The 13,353-nt window shown below is 39.0% G+C and overlaps 1 protein-coding gene across 7 annotated transcripts in view; it reads right to left on the bottom strand.

Moving 5' to 3' along the window:
- Positions 1 to 13,353, bottom strand: part of LOC135490636 (E3 ubiquitin-protein ligase PDZRN3-B-like) — a 284,538-nt gene that overhangs the window by 83,255 nt on the left and 187,930 nt on the right. The gene's annotated exons all lie outside the window — the stretch shown is intronic.

Raw genomic sequence — 13,353 nt, 5'->3', positions numbered from 1 at the left:
GAATCACTTTTCATAATTTCTGAGACATTCCACATACCCCATCCAACTAGACTCCCTTTGATGTTAATGGTTTTTCAACGGAAATCATAGAGACATACTTGTTTTCCATTAGCAGACATACCATATTTACTTACAAGAAATAATGCAATTGAAAAGAGCTATAGAGTTATTGAAATCTTCAAACAGACATTTTCACTCGAAATTCTATCAGACATGGAAAATATAAAAGTGAGTTGAGACAGCAGATCAAACAGGGCTGCAGACTATATATATCATGGTCCACTTGACACAAGAGCTTGTCTCGGTGACCTGTCATCCACAGACAAACACAAGGAGAACCTGAAGGAAAAGCTTCCATTACTGAAGGAAACTGCCTAAAGAAGAGCCACTTCTTTTACAGATTGTGGATAATGGGAACATGGCTGAGTCTGTTGCATTTTTAAGTCACTTTATAGAGGGATCGATGCAGAAAGGTTAAGCCTCTGTAACTGGCTCTTCAGTCTGGATCCTATTAGCAATTTGTTGATGAAAGGTAAAGTGGGTAAAGAAAGCTATGAGAAGGTAAAGTGTCTCCCAGTTCAACTGTTCAGTTATGATGGTTTAAGATTGAAAATATATCTCCTTTTTTTGTGTGCTGCAGCATTTTTCTTAACTAAACTATAATCAGACTAATCCTATCTGAATGTGAGCTTCTATAATGATACAACCTTGACTTCAATGACCCTGAGATTGTCACATGTACTTACCTGCAAAGAGAAGAAGCAAAATTGATAAGTTCTGTGAAAAGGTGAGCAAATATAAAAAAACTTTGTGAACGAAAGAGATCCATGATTGACACCAGACACATTTATAGATGAACTTATGAACGGTTTAAATACAGAATGTATAACATCATTCAGGAACCAATAGAAATGCAGGCTGAACTAATCATATCATCATCATCCAAACACCATCAATCGGGAACGACCTGTTGTCGTGATTGTGAGGTGTGAAGGAATCGCCGGGATGAGAAGGAAGCCATTCAAGACATTCATTTGTCAAAGCAAATCACATCACAGATGCTATTGGAAGCAAACACCGTGGAGGCGATCAAGGAAATATGCCAATATAATAAGAGAGAATAGTGTAAAAGATAATTAGTGCTTGGAGCTCCTTGTCACTGTGAGGCAAATTTGTGTTGATCTTTCATTCTATGGCAATCGAATGCGATCATTCGTCAAAGAAAATCAAATCGCAGCTGTTATTGGGCTTGATCAGCATGACTGCGATCAAAGTATAAACAAGATTGGTGGTAGTTGTGGTGTAAAGATAATTTCTCTAGAACTTTCTTGATTAGTATAGAACAAAGTTTTGTGACACTTATGATTATTTACCACCTATAAGTGGTTCCATTTTTTCAATATCTTAGCACAGGCCAGTTTTGCTTGCTTTTCTAACGTATCACTTCCTTTTCTAACTGTATCATGAGACTGAGAGGATCAAGTGTATATCATTTAATACAGGTGGTCACCTACTTGATGACCAACTTAATAAAGGAGAAAGAATGCCAGTAATGTTGGTGCGTGTACTCAAGTTATTGCTTGATGATGCTTTAGGGATGGTATTGCACCATGGGGATGTAGCTACAGATCCCATACCTCACACTGAGTTTTTCACCACATTTTCGGATCAGAAAGATTTGCGGAATTCCCACCACTTTTTCATGTTTTCAAGTGTTTATTTTATGAGCGATAAAGAAACCGAAAAAGGAATTTTAAGGTTTTAAGTAAGAGCAGCCATGGTATCAGTATCATTATAATAATGTAGTTTGTACATAGAAATACGCACATAGAAATACGCACAAATAGAAATACGCACATAGAAATACGCACAAACTTCTTCAGCTGGTTCTTTTTCTCCTCCTTTAACTAACAGAGTTATGTGCCAAAAAAATGATATGAAAATCTTCCATTCGAAACTGTAAAGACAATACAAATGTTGTATTCCTAAATCCTATCCCCGTGGCACAGCATAAACATATTGTGCATTTCATAAAGTGTTTCCCAATCTCCCCATCTTGCAATAAGGATTTAGAAAAGAACCCTGGATGTCAAGGAATGTCAACATCCATCAACAGACTAAAGCTAAGCCAAAGACATCAATGCATTTGGAAAATCTTACTTAAACCTGTCTTTTCCTAAAGCTGGCTTGATGTCATTCATTTTTGACAGACCCTTGAGGTAAGACAAGATGGTAGCAAAGATGTTCCTGTCTTTGTCAAGAAAATGGTAAAGACGTTATATCGATAGAATGTTGCCAGGTTCCCTCAATAGAGCACCTCTTTTGTGAGCTGAACGTTTTTCAGATTGCTGCTAGAATAAGCGACATCTTGTGTACCATCGCAACCTTGACCTGGTTAAGCTAAGTCTATCGACCAGATTTGACCATCACCGGTATGCTTCCTTAAATGATCAAATTCCAAGCCATGGGCTTCACCAGCTAAGTGATTTCTTGCCAGATCAGCCAAAGGTATCCTTGAAATGCAAAAAATGCTCAACAAGTCAGTCGATCCAAGAAGGTGAAGTGGAGAGACCACATCAAAGTGGCTCCATCAACAGCAGGTTAGAGCTGCACCATGTACTTCAGCAAAATTCTAAGTATGTGTAATATATTACATGGAAGCCATACATGCCAGAGGAAGCTATAGGGAAATATCATCACTAGCCCTGGTGTATTTCATCTACCTTTGGGTCAGTTTCAGACTGGTCGAGACTTTTCAGGTTGACCAAGAAAGTTATTCACTGATTTGCAAGTAGATCATGCAAACCATTCTACAGTTTTGTGGTCGTCAGAGAAATCCATCCAATACCCACCTGAACAGACAATGCTTTGATATCGATAGAATGACTCGTGATCTAAGAGTGTTCTGTATCAAAATGAAGGAATCTGGAGAAAAATGCAATGCAGTAGCCATTCCCATTCGCTTGGACTAATTGACCACCCAAAGGCAAAGTATGATGAAAGCTAACAGGAACAAAGACATCATGGAGTACAACCCTATCCCAACTGGCCATATCAAAAGATGAGTCAAGACCACCAAGACCCAATCAGGATCCCACAACTCTCCAAAGAGCAATCAGAACCTCTCCTAAATGACCCAGACAAAGCCACACAAACAACATAGAGCAGCTACAAAGATGGTGATATCATATCTAAGACTTGGACTCATTCTAATGAACAATCGAGCTATATCTTGAGAGACAATCTCTTTGACCTCTGTCCCTCATCACTAAGTCCTGATAGGAGGATCAGACAGAGTCGTCAACAAAAGGCATCCATTGAAAGAACACTTTGAGCTACAGGTATCAAGGTACTTGTCTTAACGCAAAGAACAAGTTTTTTTTCTTTCGTGGAGGAGCTGCTACCCCAAAGGGTTTGGTAATGATTTCTGTATGCTTAAGCTTCTACAAGCACCACACTCCCAAGACGAATGTGGTCCAAGGCGAGGGGCACATTGTTAATGACTTGCCCCAACGGGAGACAAGACGTTTTAGAGGTGACTATTTTCTTCTCAAAGTAGGCTCAAAGGGTTTTGAAATATCACATCTCCGGGTATCTCAAACCTGATTCAGCACTTCTTCGAGACCAACACAACAGAATTGCTACACAAATTGTTCACAAACGGCAAGAAAATTAGATTCTGCAAAAAGTGCTCTCTTGGACTTATAACAAGCCAATAAACCAAAAGAAAGTTATCGAGAGTTAACTTGAGTTGAAACGTCTTAGGAAGCTCATGTGAACTGCAATCTGGAACCCATTCCATCGCTTCATCACCACTTATCATGCAGTTCTTAATACATGAAGAGTACTTTGATTTAATTTTCATCCTTTAATATGCAAAAGGCTGAGACTCATTTGGAGTGGTGGGAAGGCACAGATGTCCAAGAGGATTGCACGATTACAAACATTGGCTTCGATCAAGATGAAAGACTGTCTATATGAGATAGAAGGCACAGGGGACAATGATGGCTCTTGGTAGGATGAATATGTCTAGACAAAGTCTCCAACCGATAACCAAGTAAGTGCTTTCATACATAAGTTTGTGAATTAGTGTTTTCCGCTCTGTTCTGAAAAACAAGAGTCTTTCATATCACCTCATAAGTTACGAAAGGAGTTCATATTTCAAAGGCAAGCTCATGAGTCAAAAGAAAGTGATAAAATAGAAGCTAGAGGCATATCATGCATACATCATTTAGTCTATATGTCAAAGGGATTATCAGAGATTGAATATTTTTTTCAATGTTTGTTGATAAAACAAGCCTTTGAAATCGTAGGAATGCAAGAAACTATTATAGGTTTATATAGAACAACAAATGTCACTGATGGAGATAAAAAAAAACGCTGAAGAAGAGGTACACAACTACACCCATGTTACCTTAACAAAATCATACAGCACACCTACTACAAATTCATGACGATAACACTATGTTCCAGTGTCCACGCATACTGATGGTCACCCACAGGCAATGGAAAAAAGTGCCACATCACTCGATACCGCTATATGACTTATCCCCATTATCCATACGTCAGTGTTAGAAATGCTGGAGTAACCTCTGCCCTCGGAAAATGGTACATTAAGCCGCTGATTAGCACAGTCATGGATAAAAATGTAGCTATTATTATGTTGTTAAAGTAATGCGACTTGACAGGCTGGACATGATATTCTTGGACAGGGATGGGGACACCCGAGGACAGGCACACACAATACACGGTGATTCATGTTACAAGCCTTCTCCTAAGCAACATAACTTCCACGAATTCCAATCCGAAAGTTTTCAGACAGAGAAGACTAAATATAGTTCGTTTTTTATACTCTGAACACAATGTGTATCAACTTTGCAATTGTATGAGTAATATTATTCAAGGTATCAAAGTGGACAAAACTTGGTTTTCTTACACACATTCAATTTTCAAGTTGCACTTTTACTTTCTTTGTATTTTCCATAACCCAATCAGTTAAAACAGTTCTTAACATTGCAGTCTAAACACCCAAACATGATCTTCAATGCATCCACTGAAACAACTTCTCATCTTTATCCATTTTCAATTTGTTCACAACGTCAATTAGTAAATTGCTTCTCTGAACGAGCCCTCCAAGCGATCGACCGACCTCTGAGATTGTGAACAAGGTGACAACTCTGGTAGACGTGATGTTACCAGATGATGGTATTAAACCAATGATCTTGTAGACAATATGGACACGATGGGACTATATGAGGAGCAAGTCGTATTCAATGTTAACTAAGATTGATTGAGATGTAGCTGGCTGGGCTGTCACTGAAACATCATGTATCTGTGATCAGGACATCGTGATCAGAAGGTTTTAATCAAATGGCTTTACCATTTAGTTTTACAGAAGTTACAACCTTGTAAAGGAATTAAGTTTAGAGAATTTTTTACAATTTATTAGCAAGAATAAAAACAACACCCTGAACATGTTGCACACACATCCAAAAGTGGGGTGATTCGACAACTGAATTAGGTTTCTGTCTTCTTGAATACGCTTATGTCTGAAACGCACACTTCTCAAGCAGGAGGAAATAGTCCCAAAATGACTGCAAAATAGAAATATTATCAAAAGAGGAATTGACGGAGAAGCCATCAACATGACACATCACAGCCTCTCATCAATATCAAGAACAAGTTAATCATATTGTTATCTTTGACCATCTCTTGACCTTATATTCTTCAAATCATTTCCTGTTGCTGGCTATCACTTTTATACCGATTACCGCTCATTGTTGCATCCTTCCCATTCCAAATTGGTCCCCATCTACCCGACACAATGCAATAACATGCTTCCTCCCCTGCGCTATTCAACATAACATTGGTCACATTCAATCTCGTTCACAATGGACCTGATGCCTCGTCACCGGGTGATAAAGGGCCATTATACAGAGGTATGAGAGTGAAGATGCAACAGAGGTGATGTACTGCATACTCATTGACATCAGAACCAAACAATGACAAAGAAGTCTTGCTTCAAACTCTTCTCAAACTTGCATTCAAGGGTCATCCAATCAGAATCTTGAGTCATTTTAATTAAAATGTATCGATCAAAAAATGTGTGCCTCAGATCACAGATGATTGTTTTTCCAATCAGGATTAATCAGAGCAAATTGCGTTCAGCAATTCATTCAAACATTTCAAAAACTTTGCTTGTCTGGCCTAATTTGGTGTCTTGGACACAGACATTTAAAGTTCCCATCGTAATGTTCGACAGAATTGAAGTAAGCGCATTCTTGGTTGCAAAGGAAGGTTTTAGTGTGCCTCCTATGATTCTGGGGGTTGTAGGTAAGATCCTTGGTGGCAGACTGACTTCAAGGCGGCAACATTAGTTTTCAGCCTGGGGAAATACGGTTACCAGAGTGACAACATCGTCTGACCACATTAAGATTGCCTGCCTTATCTTACGAATAACCACCTCTATCTACTACATCAATCTTCCATGCACAGTTAATCATGACAATGTACAAACACCATGATTTCTTAATGTTTCCATTATTGGAAATTTGCTGTATTAACTGTGTAGAATGATAAAGACCACAGCACATGTTTCAGCCAGCTTTGAGACATATTAATAACCTCACCGGAGTCTCTAAGATTACATCTCTCACAGATCATAGACGTTGCTTCAACACCAAATTTCATCAGTACAGAAATTCAATTTTGGGACACGTAAATTGACTCAGTTTTTGATCATCTCGGATCTAATTTGTCATTTATCTGTCTGTGTGTGTGGTAAGACCCATCTAGCTCAGGAAGCCGGTGCCACTGCGCAATAGATAACACTGGCAAATTGAATTGTGCCGATTTGTCCATAAGGATAAAGTCTGATATGTGGGAAATGGAATTTTGTGTTTTTTATGGCTCCATCACAGTATGCGTGGTGAAACTTAGAGTGGAAATAACTGACTTTTCTTTCGTATAATTTCATTAACGGTCAATATGACATCACTTACACCTGAAATAATTCAAACTCAAATCCTGCTGATATTCTGCTACATGTACGCCGCGAGCAAAATCCGAATACTCTCTTATTTTTCATCACAACACACCCTTGCACTTAATCACCTTCCTCTAAACTTGAAACTCTATCATCAAACATTCGGCGAAAAGCATCACAAAGAACATGCATATTTACAAAAGCATACACACTCAGGTATCTGTAAACGTGTAACTAACACTTTCAGGATCGAATTTACCAAAAGCCTGGGGCTACTCATACATAAAACGTTTGGTCCTGATCTCACCACAAGATACAGACATGTGATGCCAACGGGTTGACAACTCCCACACACCGCTTGGCCCTTCATGCAGCCAAACCCTGCTGAATGATTAAAAAAAGATACCAAATCATGGTTGTTTCAATTTAGAGTACAGAGCCAGCCAGATACTCGAAACGGCGAGGTGAAACCTAAGTAAAACTTCTCAAATTAATGACAATTTAAAAAATTCCCCAAAAGGACCTTTCCTTAAAAATAGGCAGCAGACTACACCTTTTAATGAAAATGCTAAAAGCTCATACAACGTATGATGAATACAGAAAGGATGATAAAAACTGTATACAATAGTTTTATTCTGTGAGAGAATTACCATGATCTTATTACATGTATGACTGATGCTGTCTATATCAAACCAACATCATATTACACAGGCGGCACAGGGCAAAAACGATGCCATGAAGCCACCGGTGTATTTTGCGTGAATGAAGGAGAAAAAGTGTGTTCCATCATGTCTGCAGTACAGATTACAGATTGGAGATTGTCAGTGATCAATACAAAAGTGCTGGTTGTTGTAGACTCCACATTACTTAGCATCATCGCTGACAGGTTTCTTGTTTTCCTGTTTCAGAGCAAAGGACACGCTCAAATTGATCTTACATCTAATCTTTGCCAACAAATCTACATATCAATTCACACTTTCACAAAATCTGTCTGCTTTAGGTCAACTTGAAATGAAACTAATTTTAGATCAAGTATGAAGATCGTGATGAAATCATCGCGAATGGGTGGGAGATACTTGATAACGTTCGAGTTATTGATGATGAATTAGCTTGGAACCTTAGGCACCGATTCAGAGTTATTGAAGATGACATCATCGCGAAAGTAGAGCACTGGTAACCATGGCTATTGGCGATGACAACATTGCACGTTCTGATGCTGGGTTCGGCGATGCAACACGACCTTGTGAAATGGATCCTGCAACAGCGATCTGTAACGTGATATGAAATGTTGCCGGTGATGACTCGATGTCGATGGATCATGGATACAAATCTTTCAGGATTGAAAATACATTATGTGTCACAAAGCGTCGTCTGTGTGCTTTTTCATAGAGATTGCTCACTTGACCTTGAAAAGATATGGTGTGGATAGGATTTGGAATCGGAGAGGGTCGAGGGAACGGTTTTTGTAGGATGGACCTTTGAGCATGAAAAACGTGGCAGACTTGGGAAAATTCTAAACGACTTTGGATTCAGTGGTCTAAGTGGCCAAGTTTCAGAGCAATTCCTCCTGTTTTGAATTAACTATTTGACTTGCGAAGACTTTAAAAATGACCACGCCTTAATGGTATCGCACAGAAGATAATGTTCAAAATCTCAAACATTCTCGCCTCATGGCCAACCAACAGATATTGATTTCTCAAAGCAACTTGATTAACCAGCAATATCACTATTTCAACAAATCAGAGATACACGTCTCATTTGAAATATTATTGGCAAGTCAATTGACCCTAGCGAGTCACGCTAGAGATCCGACAATCTTTCCTGACGCTGACTAGTTGATGGCGTCGACGAGACCAACCAGCTCTGCTGCCAAATCTATAAAAATTTTGAACTCGATGTCAACTTTGAACGAAAGATGAGAGAGAGGAGAGACTCCATGATTCTATATATTATAGCAAATCTTTTGAAATCGGGTGCTTTCATCCAGGCTCTGTGTTTACTCAACGTAAACAAATCTGAAAGGAACAAATCAGGAACTGTAGCTGATTGGACATAAATGTATCATCTCATGGGGGGATTATTTGTTGTGATGGTCATGTAATCCATTCATATATATAAATCAGTCTTTGAGGATCAGCTCTGGCCAGTCTCGTTGTCTGCACGCGGATTAATCTCTTTGTCCAATCAAAGAAGCGGATATTGAATATTGAACATCATTTGCCATTGGATTCGAGTGGTTATATTCACTACTGTTTGATCATGACCATGGCTAACTTTGTCATCTTGTGTTCCGTTTAGTCGGCAAATCGTCCAAATGATACAAATGAACAACAATCAACAAGCTTATTCAAGCATTCAAACGGGCTTTGTACACGAAAAGATTCAAGTATTTATAATTACACCCCTCAGTGCCTTGACAATGCGTTTACTTTGGATACGACACTGATGTTACGGACAATCATTTGCTACTATGGAACAAGCTTGTCTCCTTTGAAGCATCTACGAGAAAAAATTCTTTGATGGGGTATTTATGGTTGAGAAACGACACTCAAAGAGATGCGTGATTGTTCATCATGTTTCTCAATGATTAAGCGAAATGTTCTACCGCTTCATTTTTTGTCTTTCTTTCCATAACAAATAGAATGAATTAAGTGAGACCTCTTAAAGGAGTAAAGAGAAACAAATGCAATTTTACAACTTATCAAAGCTATACAATTGAGGCTGAGCAACAGCTTTAGACAATATAGACAAATTTTACAATGTAACTTGAAAGAGATGAAGAGCCAGCCTCCCCCCCCCCCAGCTCGATAGGAATTAAGAGTGATAACAGACATAGATATCAGATTGCTTTTTTTGTGTCCCAGGAGCATGACTTTAAGATGAAAAATCGATGTAAAGTTCAAGAATATTAAAACTTTGGCTTAAACCTGAGCAGATATATGCACATATCACATGTCATTCACTCTAATAGCTTAAGAGAGAGAGGTTCTTCTTGTGCAACAAATAATGCATTATTCCATACACCCAGCTTTAAGAACAAAACAGGATAATAGAAGTCAATTATGGGGTCAGTGCTTTGCCAATAACTGCACACACCAACCAACATTGTGCATTTACAAAACTCTACGACTGTCCATCAGGAGCGAGTGGTTAACATGATATTCAGCCCCATACTGATTAGCTATTGGTGGTCTATTATTTACTCAGAAAGACAATGCCAAACACCGACAAAGCTGCCCAATCAACCCAAACCTATCATATTTCAGATGTGTAACAAATCTCGGCCATTCAACTTGAAACTGGAGCCCGCAATTTGGCCTGAGACGGGCAAAACAGTTGCCGGATCAAAAACGAAGGTACACAATACTGCATTTGGTGTGTTTGCGATGCCAAATGAACTCAGTGGCTCGGGAGCCTTTGAAGACTATGTAATTGTGAGAAAATGATTGTGTAATTAAATGAGGGGTCTGTAAGCATATTGAGTGTCGTCAGATTGATCATCTGAGAGCGTGATGGCGCAAGATCAAACAAAACCACAGACCCATTGTCTTTGTGATTAAAGTCTGTGATCGATGAATCATTGGGTTTAATCAACGGCTCATCCCATATCTATCATCATCTTCAGCCTTAACTGGAAGCCAGAAGACATGCCGACTTTAACCCCTAATAAGAGGTCAACAAAGTAGAACTATTCGAATAGTTCTACTTTGTTGACCTCTTATTAGGGACTTGGAGGCAAGAATTCATGATAAACTGGATGCAAAGTGTGCTGGTAACATTTTGCAACTTTTGCCTATGAATACATTATGTACATTGTGATCTTCAAAGATTATGCAATCCAGCAGATGGCAAACAAATTGCTTGCAATTATTTCCTTTTTTATACTTTAATTCGAAGAACAAACGCTTTTGAAATTATGATAGTTAAATTGAAACCAAACTTTGTTGAATAATCTAAACTTGTTCAAGATAAAATTTCAAATCCTCTCCACATGAGATCCACAATTGGAAAAAAGAAACACTTAAAGTTCATTCCAACTCAACTGGTACTAACAGCTCTACATGATATAGTGTATCGGTGCCTTGGGTAATGTATTCAAGTAGAGCCGGAACCAACTTAAAATACCAGAATACATTACTCAAGATTGGAAGATAGAACGAATGAAGAGACAAATCTGGCAAGCCATCTTCCTTAAGTGCTTTCCATTCCACAAATTATCTCCGAGGGGTGCGTTTGTCAAATTGCACAGCCTTAAAAGCTGTGCATCCTTACAAGAATACCACCTGTCTCCAAAGCGGGCAATGATCAAAGATGAAATCATCAGGTGTTTTTCTTAGGTAAAAATGTAATTATGCGATCTAATGCACCATAAGAACATTTCCGAGTTTTCAGATAAATTTCAAAAGGGTTCTCTATTGTTGGGAAGACTTTATTAGAGGGACACGGTAAAGCAAGACAGCGCACTTCAAAGTCTACACACAACGAATGTCTTGTCTAATATGCCATCAAGGTGGTTTTTAAAGCAATTCAATTTTGTGATATCGAAACGCATACAGGAACCATAAAGGAAAATTAATCATAGTTGTTTTTTTACATATCTCGTCATGATTTAGGTTTTATTTGGTTCCTTATAATGGAAGCTGGGCAATTCAGATGAAGCTTTTGATAAAAGAGTACTTGTCTCAGAGATTCCTCTGAACTTACAATGAATAACCAAACCTATCCACCATCATTTCAAAAAATTTCCGGTATTTATTTGCTACCATTAAGTACAGCATGTCAGTCCACCAGGCATTCTGCATGCATAGCAGAAGTGCCAACAGCCCGGCTCAGCCACTGTCTGAAGGGTATTACTAGTTGTGAGTCATACCCTTTGCAACGCTAGGATGAGAGTGGAGAGATCGAGGAGAAGGGAAGGAATCATTCTCACACGGTAAGTGGTCATCTGTGACTGAAAGTAACATTAAAACTAGTAACCTCAGATGCTTGAGCGATCCTTCAACGCGCAGGCTATGGGTCCTAGCGAAGAAAGAGATTACTCAGAGTGTATAATTGATATTGATTGGCAACTGATAAGTTCGTGAAAAGTGGAATGTGACAGGCGCGGATCTACGATTCAGAGAAAGATGGGGTTACTTGGACACTTCAAACTCAAAATCCTGGTCTACTTCGTACAAACGTTTAACATTTTATGGTAGATTTCAAATTTCTGAAATAAGGAGGCGCATCTACAGCGCCACACCTTTGGTCCATCCCTCCAACAACAGAGACTTCTTCATATGGAGGTGTAGGCTGGAGCTGGGACTCCTTCCATATATTTAAGAATAGTATAAAAGAGGCAGTAGAAGAAGCTTACAGGTTATCATATATATACTGGATTGATGACAACCTGAACATGAACCTTGCCCATTGAATTTCACCACAATTACTAATAATCTTGCAAATGGGCTCAACTGTGGCAAATATGGCTTCTAATGCTGCATGAACATTATGAGACCGCTTGTCATAATGGAATGTGCCAATGAAGAAACCTAGGGATGCTGCAGTCATTTCCTGTTGCACGGAAGCAGGAACCTTAGGACTCGTGCTGGCGTCTGATTTCACCAATCTGTCATTACAGCATGTTCCTGCCAAGGATGAATCATCTTTACTTGGTGCATGAGGTTAATCATTTCAGCTGCATCAGCAGAAATTGACAGGGATGGCATCCTTAGTTATACATTTTATGTTGCTGATCAACAGAGAAAGGCTGATGGCATGCTTGCTAGGGGAAGCAAACATCATTTCGCTGCTGATGCATGGGGTTGATCATTTCAGCTGTATCAGCAGAAATTGACTGAGATAGCACCCTTAGTTGCAAAATAGACGTTGTTGATAAAGAAATACTGATAGCATGCTCTTACAATTGGTCATGGTGCTGATCGACAGAGAAGGGCTGACGGGATGGTTGCTTGGAGGAGCAAACACCCAAACATCCTTTCCTTGCTGAATGATACGGTTGATCTTCTCAGCTGTATCAGCTGAAACTGATATCGAGATTCTACAAAGTTGATACAGACACTTTCCAATTTGCATCTACAGCCATGACGAACAAAAGAACAAGCTAATTAAGAGCATGAATACCATTAATTATGCATCAAAGACATTTTAATTCTATAAGTGGAAACTCAAAGAGGAGTCGATTTAAACACATTACAGGGGCTCGAAGTTGATTATTTTGGCTGAGACAGCTTGAAAATAAATTTATGTTCATTTTATTTCATCAGTACAAGCAAATGGCACTTAATTGTATCCCCGCTGGATGTTTCATTGTGACAAAGTGAGCATGCAGCCAGAAGGCAAAAAGATGATGCAATTGCCTGACCTGT

The sequence above is a fragment of the Lineus longissimus genome, chromosome 7, assembly GCF_910592395.1.
Source record: "Lineus longissimus chromosome 7, tnLinLong1.2, whole genome shotgun sequence".
NCBI classification, from domain to species: domain Eukaryota; kingdom Metazoa; phylum Nemertea; class Pilidiophora; order Heteronemertea; family Lineidae; genus Lineus; species Lineus longissimus.
This window is presented reverse-complemented; position numbering and strand designations above follow the sequence as displayed.